Source organism: Agelaius tricolor, unplaced genomic scaffold (genome assembly GCF_023055355.1).
Source record: "Agelaius tricolor isolate 1412-34295 unplaced genomic scaffold, bAgeTri1.0.p SCAF_24, whole genome shotgun sequence".
Classification (NCBI taxonomy): Eukaryota; Metazoa; Chordata; class Aves; order Passeriformes; family Icteridae; genus Agelaius; species Agelaius tricolor.
In genome coordinates, this window is record NW_027269284.1 from 639,954 (window position 1) to 652,153 (window position 12,200).

At 48.0% G+C, this 12,200-nt stretch overlaps 1 protein-coding gene across 1 annotated transcript in view; it reads left to right on the forward strand.

Moving 5' to 3' along the window:
* The first annotated feature begins 1,846 nt into the window (after positions 1 to 1,846).
* SMOX (spermine oxidase) overlaps positions 1,847 to 12,200 on the forward strand; it is a 52,440-nt gene continuing 42,086 nt past the window's right edge. The window contains exon 1 of the mRNA XM_071447409.1: positions 1,847 to 2,016. The gene's annotated coding sequence lies outside the window, so the exon portion shown is untranslated. The remainder of the gene's footprint in view (positions 2,017 to 12,200) is intronic.

Here is a 12,200-nt window from a genome sequence, read left to right on the forward strand (position 1 = left end):
CAGACCATGGTGAGGCCTCTCTTCAGTCTCCAGCTGAACAAACCAAAGGACCTCAGCCACCCCTTGTAAGGCTTTCCCTCTAGAGCCTTCCCCAGTTTCATGCTGCTCCTTTGGATGCTCTCTAAAAGCTTTATATCCTTCTTATATTGTCCCTTGTCCTATACTGACTGTCAAACATTACAGTGGCTTCAGCATCTGGGCGCTTTGAGGGGCTTTGAAGGGTTTTAAATCCAGTGGTGATGGCAGCACTGAAGGGCAGTCAGGGAAGCTCAGGGTCTGGAGAAAAACAGCCTACAAGCACTGCACATATGAAATTGAAAAGTTTTGCACAGTTGTCTGATATCTGAGGGAAGCTGGGAACCCCAAATCCACATTATTCTTGCTGCTTTCCCCAGATGTTTTGGCTGGCTCAGCAGCCTCAGCCCAGCTGTGCAGGTGCAAACCTCTGGCAGGCGGCTGAGCGTGTTTTATAAAACCTTAAAATGCTTGAAGGCAGCGTGCAGACATGACTGATTTCCATCCAAGGCACAGTCTTTCCTCCAGACTTTCCCTCCAGGCATCCAAAAGCAATTTCAGCCAGCGTTTAATGGGAAGGCTGCGGGATGTCTGAGTGCTCCAGCTCCATGGTGGACCCACATCCCGTGAGTTACACGTTGCTCCATCCTGGTCACAAACTTTTTTTGGAAAGAAGCTGTAATTTAATAAAACCTGTGTTTATGGGGCTGCTGCTTGGAGAGGAGACTTTTACCCATGAAAAGCATCAAATTCAGAAGGAACAGGGACATCTTCCCTTTGCTTTAGGGCTCTGAGTGCCAACTCCCAAACTGTGACTGGATTGTTTTGGCTTTCCCCTCCATTTGGAAGAGGCCTCCATGGCACAGGCTCTGTGCCCAGAGCCACTTAAGAGTATTCCTATTATTTACAGAATTGCAGAATGGTTTGGGTTGGAAGGAACATTAAAGATCATCTTGTTCCAACCCCCTGCCATGGGCAGGGACACCTTCCACTAGACCAGGTTGCTCAGAGCTTTGTCCAAACTGATCTTGAACATTTCCAGATATGTATATATATATATATATATATATATATAAATAATTTTTATTTTTCATAAATATACATATAAATATGTATTATAGTATATATAGAGTACATATATGTATTATGTATAAATATGTTAACATTGTATATACATTATATATTATAGTGTTTATATATATATATATATATGTATATATATAGGAGAAGGTCCTTTGCTAGCTTTTAGGAGTCTTCAAGCTGAAAAGTTTAAAGCTACGCCTATTTTTGATTTTCTATAACTTTATTTTTTTTTCCAGTATGTCACACTACCCCGTGCAACTGCGTGAACACTGGTATCAGTGAGTGGCAGAAACCAGATGGTGAGAGATAAGAAATTGTGACGGTATTTGGGTAGGACTTTGGAGGGCTGTGTTTTTCTAGACCACAGGCTGGGCTTTAATTGTGAGGTGGACTCCGATGAGATTAATTTCATTGTCTGGACAGGAATAGGAAAAAACTCGTGCAGGAATGAAGTTATTTTCCACACTGGGTCCGCTTTGTAGTTTGGTGAACGCCCCGGAGCGGGGGTATCAAAGCAGCCTTGAAGTACAGCACCAATCGCAAAAGGTGAAAAAGACCCGTCTCGCTTAGAAAGAAAAGTAGCTTTAACACGCTTGCTTCACCAAACAGGCGCCGATATCTTTAGAGTTTCACGTTCGAGTCGCCCAAGATCAGGAACGGGACGGAGGAGGCGGCGCAGGAGGCGGAGGCGGAGAAGGGGAAAAAGGAGGAGGAGGAGGAGGCGGGGGATGCTCGAGGCGGAGCCGGGGCGGGCCGCAGGGGAGGCGGCTGGAAAACAGGCCGGCGCTGGTTCTCGGCCCGCAGTGCCCGCAGCCGCCGCTCAGCCGCGCCGGGAGCCGCTCAGCCGCGGGAGGCAGCGAGGCGAGAGCCGGGCGGGCGCCCCGACCCCGACAGTCCCCTCCGGCACCGCACAGAGAGGTACGCGGCGGGCGGCGGCCCCGGTCCCCTCGGAGCGTCCCCTGGCAGGGTCCCCTCGGCCCCCTCAGCCCGCACCTGCGCCGGGAGGGCCGGTGCCGCCTCGGCGGGGCTGCCCGGCTCCGTTCCCGCACAGAGCGCCCGGGCAGCGGCGGGGAGAGGGCGGGGGCTTTGTCTGGGGGCACAGAGCCGGGACCCGTCCCACGCCCTCCTCGCCGAGCCGCTCTAGGGGCCGCTCCCGGTGCCCCGTCCCACACACCTGCCTGAGGGGCCGATCCCGGTGCCCCGTCCCAAACACCACCCTGAGGGTTCAGCCCGGTGCCCCATCCCAAACACCACCCTGAGGGTTCAGCCCGGTGCCCCATCCCAAACACCACCCTGAGGGGTTCAGCCCGGTGCCCCGTCCCACACATGGGGGAGATATTGACATGACCCCGGAGGAGCCAGCCCGGTGCCCCATCCCGCACACGACCCCGTAGGAACCAGCCCTGCGCCCCATCCCACGCACCGCCCTGAGGGGCCGTTCCCTGTGCCCCATCCCACAATTTCACCTCCTTAGACTACTCCAGGGGACGTTCGCTGTGCCCCATCCCACGCACCCCAAACCACCCCTCAGGAATTTGCTGACCCTCATTCCTCCACCCCTCGACACCCCAGCCCAGGTGCAGAGCAGGTGTCATCCCTGCCGCTTTTTATGGGGACCGTGGGAGAAGGGATCGCTCTCTCGCTAAGGGCGGAACACGCACGGTTGTGTTGGGGTTTTGGGGCGGTTTGGGTGTTTTTTTTTTTCCTCCCCCTGCTGTTTGTTGATGTCGGTGAATCTCCCGCATGTGACACGAGTCCGCGCGTTCCTCCGCATTCCCCGCCTCGGCGTTCCCGGCGATGACACCGAGAGGTTCGGTTCCCGGTGGGGAAGTCACCGTGCTGGGGATGCGAATGACGAGCGGCGAAGGCTCGCTCCCGGCTTGTTTGTGTTTCTGCTGTTTTCGTGTTTATACAAAGCTGTTACACTACCGGGGGCTTGGCGGCTCACACCGCCGCTTTCAGTCGAATCCATCGATTCATGCGGAATTGCTCCGTCTTTGAGATCGGTGTGGTAGATGAGGGATTAGTTACGAATGCCTGGTAGTGAAATGCACAAAGCCGGTTGTCGGTTCCAGAAACTCAAAACAAATCTTTTATTTACATTCTCAACCCCGTACACAGAGCTGCTCTGCTGCATCCTTGCTCTCCTCATCCCAATCCTGCTTTCTGTGGAATATAGTCATGCTGTCTCAAACCTAGTTTTGGGACCAGCTGTAGTTGCCTGATATATTAGATGTAAACACGAGCTTTACATAAAAGTGAAACCATATATATCGCCTAACACACGTCCCCTCTGTGATCCTGCACAAACAAAGTCGAGCCCAGAGCCCTGTCCTTAGCTCACCCTGCTGATCCACTTTTCCCGTAGCCTGTACGAGGCAGTTCAGTTCCCAGAGTTACCAGACAGGTTTAGTGGAGACCAAGAAATCAGCCCAGGAGCATTTCTGTGTGTTGTGCAAGAATGCTGTTATGTTCTCAGTCCTTTGCAGATGTTGTTTTATTGACTTAGTGATAACATTTTGCTCTCCTAGGTCCTTTTCCCTTTCCAGATTGTTAGGCCAGCACTTACTAATCTTTTGTGGCACTGCTGTGGAACAGATGTACTGTGTTTTTTAGGGAGTAGTAAGCTCTGTGGTTTCAGCTGGCTTTGCCTCTAAAAAAAACCAGCCCTGCCTTTCCCTCGTGCCACTGTTGTGGAGTGGGTAGCCAGACTAGGAAGCCTGTTTGGATGACTGCTGAGCTGGCAAAAAACCCAACAGGCTTGGGTCTGACTCAGTGCCTGGATCCAAATCATTGTGTGGCTGATCAAACGTTTACCTGGGCTTCTTTGGCTTTGGAGCAGCATCCAGCTGGTGTTTTGGCTAAGCTGCGTGTGGAAGGGCGTGTAGAGGTCTTTAAATGCTAAAAATGCTGGGTTTTGTGGTCGTTTATCCCTTTCCATCCTTTGGCTCTGTGGAACAGCAGCTCTGGAGCTGTTCCTCTTTGTGCCAGGCTGCCCTGAAACGCTGGAGCGTGTGGCTGGAACACCACAAACACTCTGCACGTGTCCTGGGGTCCCGTGTCCTCAGCCCTGCTGCTGGCACTCGTGGCTGTCCCTCTCTGCTTTGAGCTGGAAGTGCTTTCTCCCTGTTGTGATGTCTCTCCCATCAAAGTGTCACGAGTCAGCTGTGGTGTCTGTGAAACTCCACGTTTTTCTGGAGTGGAGGAATCTCAGTTGACTTGGTGGCACTGGAGGGGCTGAGGTAGAGTTTGGAGAGCTCTGTCAAGTTGTTGACATTCATTGCAAGCAGCAGACGTGGTTTCTGGGCTCCCTACAGCATCCAAGAGGTGTGATGGTGCTTTTACTGACCTCCACCTTAGACAAGTAGTGTAATTTGGGTTTTCCTCACTCATCCATCCTCAAAAGCTATCGGACCCCTGCCCGTCCCTGCCTCAGAAGCTTGGAGGAGTATTCCTACATCTCATTACCAGCCTCAGGAGTGTATCTGCCTGCCTCTCAACCCCACTTCCATCATTTCATGTTTTCTGTTCCTGTCATCTCACTGAAAAGTAATCCCTTCTAATCAAATCTGAGGTTCTCCAACTAAATTCCTGCTGGCCCAAGTGAGTGTCTAAGGAAAATTGTGATGCTGACTTCTGAAGTATGTGGAATTACTTTGCATGATTGGGTTGTACAAAAAAGAGAGATATTATTTTCTCTTGTTTTTTTTCAAAAGTATTAAAAATGCAGCCTGCTGTGTTTCACAAATCTCACCGCTGTCTCCTTCTCTCAGTAATTGTAATTAATAGACCAGAAAATGGAAAAATGTAGAAATACCCTTTTCCACTGGCCACAAACATTAGTCCTCTCCAGAAGTTAATGAAGTCAAGTCTATGGAAATTAAATAACTGATATTTTTTTTTAGTTCTGTTGGTGAGCTAAAACATTGTGTTAGCGTGGTAAATAATAAATAAAAGGGCTGTAAAGATCTCCTCTTGGAATTGATGTGGGTGAAGAATGGATTTGAATTCTTCTTTCTCTGCAGAGTCTAAACCTCTGGCTTTAAGATGTGGCTGAGGGATCTGTCCTGCTCTGCTTGCATGCAAAAACTGATCTAAGCACAGCAGTAAAGTGGGAGAGAGATGGTAACCCACCATGAGAATAGAGAATAAAAGCCATAAAAATAATAATAACCATAAAAAATGCCAAAAGCAGCCAATTCATCAAATTATGGGATCCTAGGACACAAATAGTTTTACAAATGACACTTCAAAGCCACCTTTATGGTGCTTCCAGACTCTGTTACAATCATTGTTGTCTTCCTGTTGAGGGAACATGAACATTTTCAGCTACCTTGATGCTGTGTTCCATTTTCATTGGCTCTGTTGCTGTGCTGGCTTTGCTGTGTCCGGGCATTCCTTGCTCTGTGTTGAGGGCACGTGGGTGTGTGCACTGTAATAAATCTTGAATTTATAGAAGTCACTGTGGAAATTGGTTGAAAAGCTATCCTATTTTTTTTTTCCTTTTTATAATCTGAAATTTCAGTGGTTTCTTCTTGTTTTAACAAAAGATTCCAGAAATACCATGGGTGGGAATATGAACCACTTGGAAAATAAATCTTCGTGGCAACTCCAGTTACCACCATGAGCGTGGCGGCACCTGAGGAGCACATTGGTGTGTGGAGAGTGGCTTTGGAGGAACCTCAGTCTGAGGTCCTGTTTTTGTGTTTCCATGAGAACCAGTGCCCTTGAGAGGCCCTGGGATAGGGCTGCAGGCTGGAGGAACAACGGTGCAGGGCTGCAGAGCTGTCCACATGGAGAAGAGAAAGCTCTGGGGATACCTTTGACCATCTTCCAATGCCTGAAGTGGCTCCAGCAGAGCTGGAGAGGGATTCTGGATAAGAGCCTGGAGTGACAGGACAAGAGGGAATGGCTTCCCACTGACAGAGGGGACTTTGAGATTAGATATTAGGAAAGAGCTCTTTAGTCAGGCAGTGATGAAGCCCTGTCACAGAAGCTGTGGTTGCTCCATCCCTGGAAGTGTCCAGGGCCAGGTTGGACAGGGCTTGGAGCAACCTGGGATAGTGGATGGTGTCCCTGCCCATGGCAGGGGATGGGAACAAGATGATTTTTAATGTCTCTTCCAACCCAAACCATTCTGTGATTCATTCAGCAGCCCTGAGCTGTGGATAACACAGCACACAGGGTTTTTATAACAATGTATTTCTGTCTGAACCCAGCAGCAGCGTGACAAGGACGTTTGCTCTGGGAGATATGCTCTATATTCTGGTGACCTTTTCCTCTGGAAATCTTTAAATGCTGTGAATGTGGTGGTGTTTGGTGACTTTTAATCATGCCCTTGGTTTTAAGTGCAGTTTTGGTGTTATTTTTCACGGTGACTTGAAGTTTTTGTTTTGTGATGTGTTGGGGCTGGGGCTGTGTGGTTGCAAGGATGGGATGGAGGGGAAATTCTAAGGATGCAGCAGGAGTGGTTTGGCTCTGAGGGAGGCCTGGGTTGCTCTGAAGGTGATGAGCTCAGCGGCAGGAATGTAATGCAAGAGGGGTGAAAAAGCCCCTCCCTGCTTTTCCTGCTGGAGTTTGATCCCTGAGCTATTCTCGGGTAGTTCTCTGCTACCAAGCCCTGCTTTAAAGTCTCAGTTAAACAAGGCACTTATTGTTGGTGCTCTCTGATTCCAAGTGATGGTGGCTGGCAGCCTGCTGGGTCTGAGGGAGGCAGATTTTGCAGCCCCAGAGTAGTGATTTACAGAGGGTTGTTGTTGGATATTCCCTCTTTGGGGCAGTTTTCCACATCATGCTGTGAGACCACGTTTCCCTCACTTCCTGGAGTAGAAGGATGGAGGGAGGACTGGGGGCCACAGAAGAGATCAATGCCACAAAGGGAGTGAGGAGATTTCAGCTGTGGAGGGCCCTAAAGAGCTGAACTGATGTAAACCCAGGCAATTCCAGCTTGTAGGGAAGTTTTGGTTTGGTAACTTTCATTTCTTTTATCCAATAGGTCTTTCAAGGGCTGCTGCAAAGCCTTTATAATGGCTTGAAAAGTTCATTTAATTCCACTTTTAGTGTGTGCGTCTGTACTTACTGAGTTCAAAGGCAGGAACTACCTTTTAAGAAATAAAGAAAATATTTGTTTTCCTGGCTGATGATGTAGAAAACCAAATAGATGTAGATAACTGTTGAAGAATGGATATGTAGTTATTCATTTCTTCACCATTCATTATTCTTGATAATGCCAGATTTTCCTAAGTGTGTCCTCTAGATTGAGCTGAGTGGCATGGAGTAGTGTAGGTTGCTGGCACGCTCGGAATGACTGAAACATTGGACAGGATATGGTGATGTTGGCACATTTTGAGAAGGGGGAAGAAAAAGCACGTTGGTTTTGGATCATTTGTGTTGTGGAGTACTTACTCAAGCTCCCTTGTAGCTGATGTAGGCAGAAAATGCATTGTGCTAGGTGAAACAGATAGTCCTAGCCTATCCCTAAACTGGGAATTACAGAGGAAAGGAGGAGTTTCTTTTCCTTTATAAGAGTTGGTTCAGTTAAATTAATTTTTCAGGGCAGGTGGGGAATGGATTTTCTCCCAAAGAGGTGACACAGGTGCAACATTCAAGTGTACTCACCTGTTTCTGTTGGATGACTATTTAGTCTGAAACTGAATTAAAAATTCTCCTGTCCCATGGGATGCATGTTCCAGGATATAGATGTAACCTCCTGCTTTGATCTCCAGCCTTCTTCTAACAGGATTTTCTCTTTTGAAATCAGCCACCGTTGTGATCCCAGCGGACTCTGCCAGGAAGATGTGCAGATCCTTTGGTTGAACTCCTGCAGCTCACAGAGCCTTTGGGAAAGCCTGGCAAGCTGGCATGAGGGTTGTTTTGCAAGAGCCTGGCTTTAGGAGTGGAGCTGCCCTGAGATGTTTTCTCTGAGCTGTCCTGTCTCCTACTGTTTGTTTCCTCTCTTGCATAACTCTTTTCCAGCAGTCAGAGCACAGGCTGACGGGTCACTTACACGGATTTAAGATGCTACTTCTAGGAAAAGGAGTCATCCTATTCCTGTGCATGTTCTGTTTGACTGTGGGTGTGAGATCTTGGTCAGGGAGCCCACACACCCTGGCAGAAGATTGTTATTTTTATGGGGTTATTTTTTATTTGGATCCAATCCCTGGCCTGTCCCGTGACTGATGCTGTCAGCACTACACGTACAGTCAGGGCTGTCCTTTAAGGACAGTACAAACTGGGATCTAGGTTTTCTGGGATTGCATAACTGTGCCCTCAGATGTGCCAGGGTGTGCTGACAAACACACACACACGTGTGGTCATAGCTGGGATGTGCTCCTAAAACACTCACACCTGTTAATATTTCTCTTTGGGACCACTTCTGTCACCTTCCTCCCTTGTTGTTCCATGGACAGAGCTTGGAGGTTGACTTTCAATTTTCAAGAATGAGCCAAGAGGATTGTGGGGGGCCACACAAGGAAGCAAAAATTGTTAAAACTGCTTGATAGGTCAAGCTTTAACCCTGAGACAAAGATTGGTACTTCAGAGTTTTTACTCTGCTGCTTGGATGCTCTGACTCCACAGGACACTTCGTGCCATTCATTAATGCTTGCAGGAGCATAAAGTCCTCCCTCCCAGCAGACTAAATTAAATGTCCTTTTCTAGTCGTGGGCAGCTCACACCATTGCCCCAGTGGCATCTGGTGTCTCTGTTTGGCCTTTGAGAGAACTGGACAAAGGGCTGAGTGTGACCGTGGGCTTTGGAGTGAAGCACTGGGTCATTAATCTTTTTGTTCCCTGATTCCCTTGGGGTGGGATCCAGGGCTGTGGTGGGCAGGGATCCAGTCTTGATGATCTTACACATGAAAATTCTCCAGGGAGGAACAGAAGAAGGGCCTAAAGAGAAGAAAGAGAGAACTGCTCAGACTGCAGGGTGAGATGGGAAGGGGGCAAATGGGAGGGATAATGGGGATGGGATCCTTTTAGTAAATGTCCTCATGCTGCTGTGGGATGATGTCCCATGTGAGAGGGACTGTGTTGTTGGGAAGGCTGTGCTGGGGAGCTCCAATTCCTGTGTCTGTTCTGAGTCCAGCTCTTTGTGTTCTCCCTGTATTGCTCCTCTAGGAGTGGAGGGAGAAGGTACCATGTGGGAACAGGCAGCTGCTGCACGTGATCTTCCAGTGTTTCTCCAATGTATGATGGAAATATTGGGTGGGGTTGTGGGATTTGGGGTTGCTGCTGACGTGTTCTGTTGTCACATTGCTGTTACAAGGAAAGAGCTGCAGGGCGGGAAGGGACCTTAAGTTGTCTAATCTGACCTCCTGCCCCAAGGCTGGGTCAGATCTATCCAAACTTTCCCAGCAGATGTTTGTCCAAAGCAGTTGTTAAAAGCCTCCAGCGATGGACTTTCCTCATCGTCCCTGGGTGATCCTAGAAATTCTGACATTGTTCTTGCCATTACCAAGATTTTCCTGGTTTCTGACTCTGATTTGTGTGCAGCAGTGGAGAATTGCTGCCCTCTTGCCCTTTTGTTACTGTACAGAGTGAGCTGTTCAGTCCCCTGGAGCTGCCTTTGGGAATCTCTGGTCCGTGTCTTCCTTGAGCTGCATTGTCCAAAGCTTCCCTGGAGATCTGTGTCTGATACCTGCATGTACTGAGCCAGCAAACACCATTTTGTGACTCTCAAGTAGACTTTTGGGGTGTGATTAATGCATTTTAGTTTTGGACAAAGCACTGGTGAAGTGTTTTGTCATTGAAGGTTTTTTTATGGCTTTGTCTTTTTACCAACTATAAGAACAGAGCACGTGCTTTTCTTGCCCAAGCACTGTCTTTTCCACAGGGATGTGTTCTGGATCTCTGACTGTTCCAGAATAATTCCTGGCTGTTCTAAGGTGAAGGAAGTCCTTGCCAGCTGCCCTGACCAAGGCTTTTCCCCATGATCAGCTTGATCACAGCTCAGCCATTGTGCTTTGCTGCTCTGTCCTGCCAGCTGTAGCTCAGGAGTGACCTTCCCTTCTCCCTCCCTGCCGTGATTACACTCTGTGCATCTGATTTTGTACCTGCTGTCCCTTTGTTCCCCTGAAGGACTCAGCTATTCATGCATTTCTATAGCTGGTAAAAAGATTATTCTGAGAGGTAGCACTCAAATGTAAAAAACAGCCAGCACTAGAAGCATTATTTGCTAAGGTAAACTCTTTCACTTTATTTATTTTTTTTTTTTTTTGAAAAAACCCCAAAACCTGCCAGTGTGTATTGTTCCAGGTATTTTCTCTGGATCTATTAACACCTCTATCATACCTTTCAGTGGGAGAGAGTAGGATGTGTGTGTGAAAGGTTTGTCTGCACACATAGGGCCTTTGTCCTGAGACAACTGAAGAAGCTTTCACCAAAATGAAGGCTGGTCTGGACAGGTCTGAAACATCTTTTGGCATCGACTTGTGTTTATTGCTGTGGGAGGAGCAGGTAGGGAGGAGCAGTCTGGCTTTTTTTTTTTTTGTTTGAGCTATCAGTATGTATCTTTGAATCCCTCAGTGTTCTTGCAGAGTTTTTGTATGATAACTTGTGTAATGTGAGTCCCCAGTTTCTCTTGTTCTCTTTCCAATTGCAGTGAAAGCTCTGGTGTTTCATTCCTTACTTTTTTTCTCTGTCAGTTGCAGACACTGGGATCTTTAGTCATGTGGAAAACATTTTATTGACAGCTTTAGAGTCTGAAGTACTTGCTAGCACTGAAGAGGTGTAAAGTGATGTGGACTCTTGGGCCAAATCCCTTTTCCAGTGTTCCTTGATAAAGATTTCTTAGACCTGAAGAGTAAGTGAAGTGGCACAGGAGATTTCAGGCTCTCTCATCTGACCTCCTGCTCCAGACAGGGCCAGGATCAAAGGTAGGTTTCTTGTGAACTTTTTTTAGTCAAGAGTGGCAGGTTGATGCCATGCTTTGTGCCCTCATGGTGAGGAATCTTTTCCTCCTGTCTGATCAGTATTTCCCTCGCTGTCAGTAATTCCCATTGCTCCTTGTCCTTTGGTTTCTGCCATCCAGTCTGGCTCCATCTGCTCAGTAAACCTCAGTTAAGTAGAGACAGTAACTGGATCCCCCACTAACCACCATTTCTTCTCCAAGTTCAACAACCCCTGTTCCTTCGTTCCCTCTCACATCATGTGTTCCAGTCTGTGGGCTGCTGCCTTTCCAGCTCTGATCCAAGCAAATTTGAACCAAAGAGTCATGGATTCACAGAATGGTTTGGGTTGGAAGGGACCATAAAAACCATCCAGTCCCACCCCTTGCCATGGACACCTTCCACTATCCCAGGTTGCTCCAAGCCCTGTCCAGCCTGACCTTGGACACTTCCAGGGATCCAGGGGCATCCACAGCTTCTCTGGGCACCCTGTGCCAGGGCCTGCCCACTCTCCCAGGGAAGAATTTCTTCCCCATATCCCATCTATCCCTATCTGTCATGTTAAAGCTGTGTGTTTCACCCATCCAGTTGGTTTCCCCCCATTTTTCTATGTTGATAAGCTCTGGACTCTTGTTCTTTCCACCACATTGATGGCTGTTATCTTGTTTTAAAACAGAGATTAAAGCCAGAGGGTTTAATTCAAGGGAACCAAACTCTGAATTTTCCCACTGGATTTGGAAGGAGAGGTCTCCCCTTAGGCTGTGTCCTGCTTGCTTCCCTGTACTAGTCTGTTCTTAGGAACATCCCTGGCTTAAATGGATCCAGCTAAATCTCATGCCTGGTGTTTTTTAATTTTGTTCTTCTCCACAAGGTACTCTCAGGTCTGCTGTTCCCAAAAGCATTCCAGTGAGCAGCTCAGGGCTGGACTTTGCAAGGCACAGCTGAGCGCTTCCCATGCCTCATCCCTTGGGTTTTGCCTTCATGCACCTGTGGACATTGTTGAGTGTCACCATTTTGCCTTGACCCTGTAAGAGCCTTTTCTGGAGACTTTCTGAATAGAGTTGCTCCCTAGTTTTGTGTTTGTACCTGGGGCTTCTCTTTCTTAATTATTTCCTGATGTCATTATTGGACCAGTGCATGAAGATAATTTAGAAATTGAAATCTGTACACCTTGGTGCTTGCAAATCCTCCCAGCTGAATCATCTTTTGGGTTTAT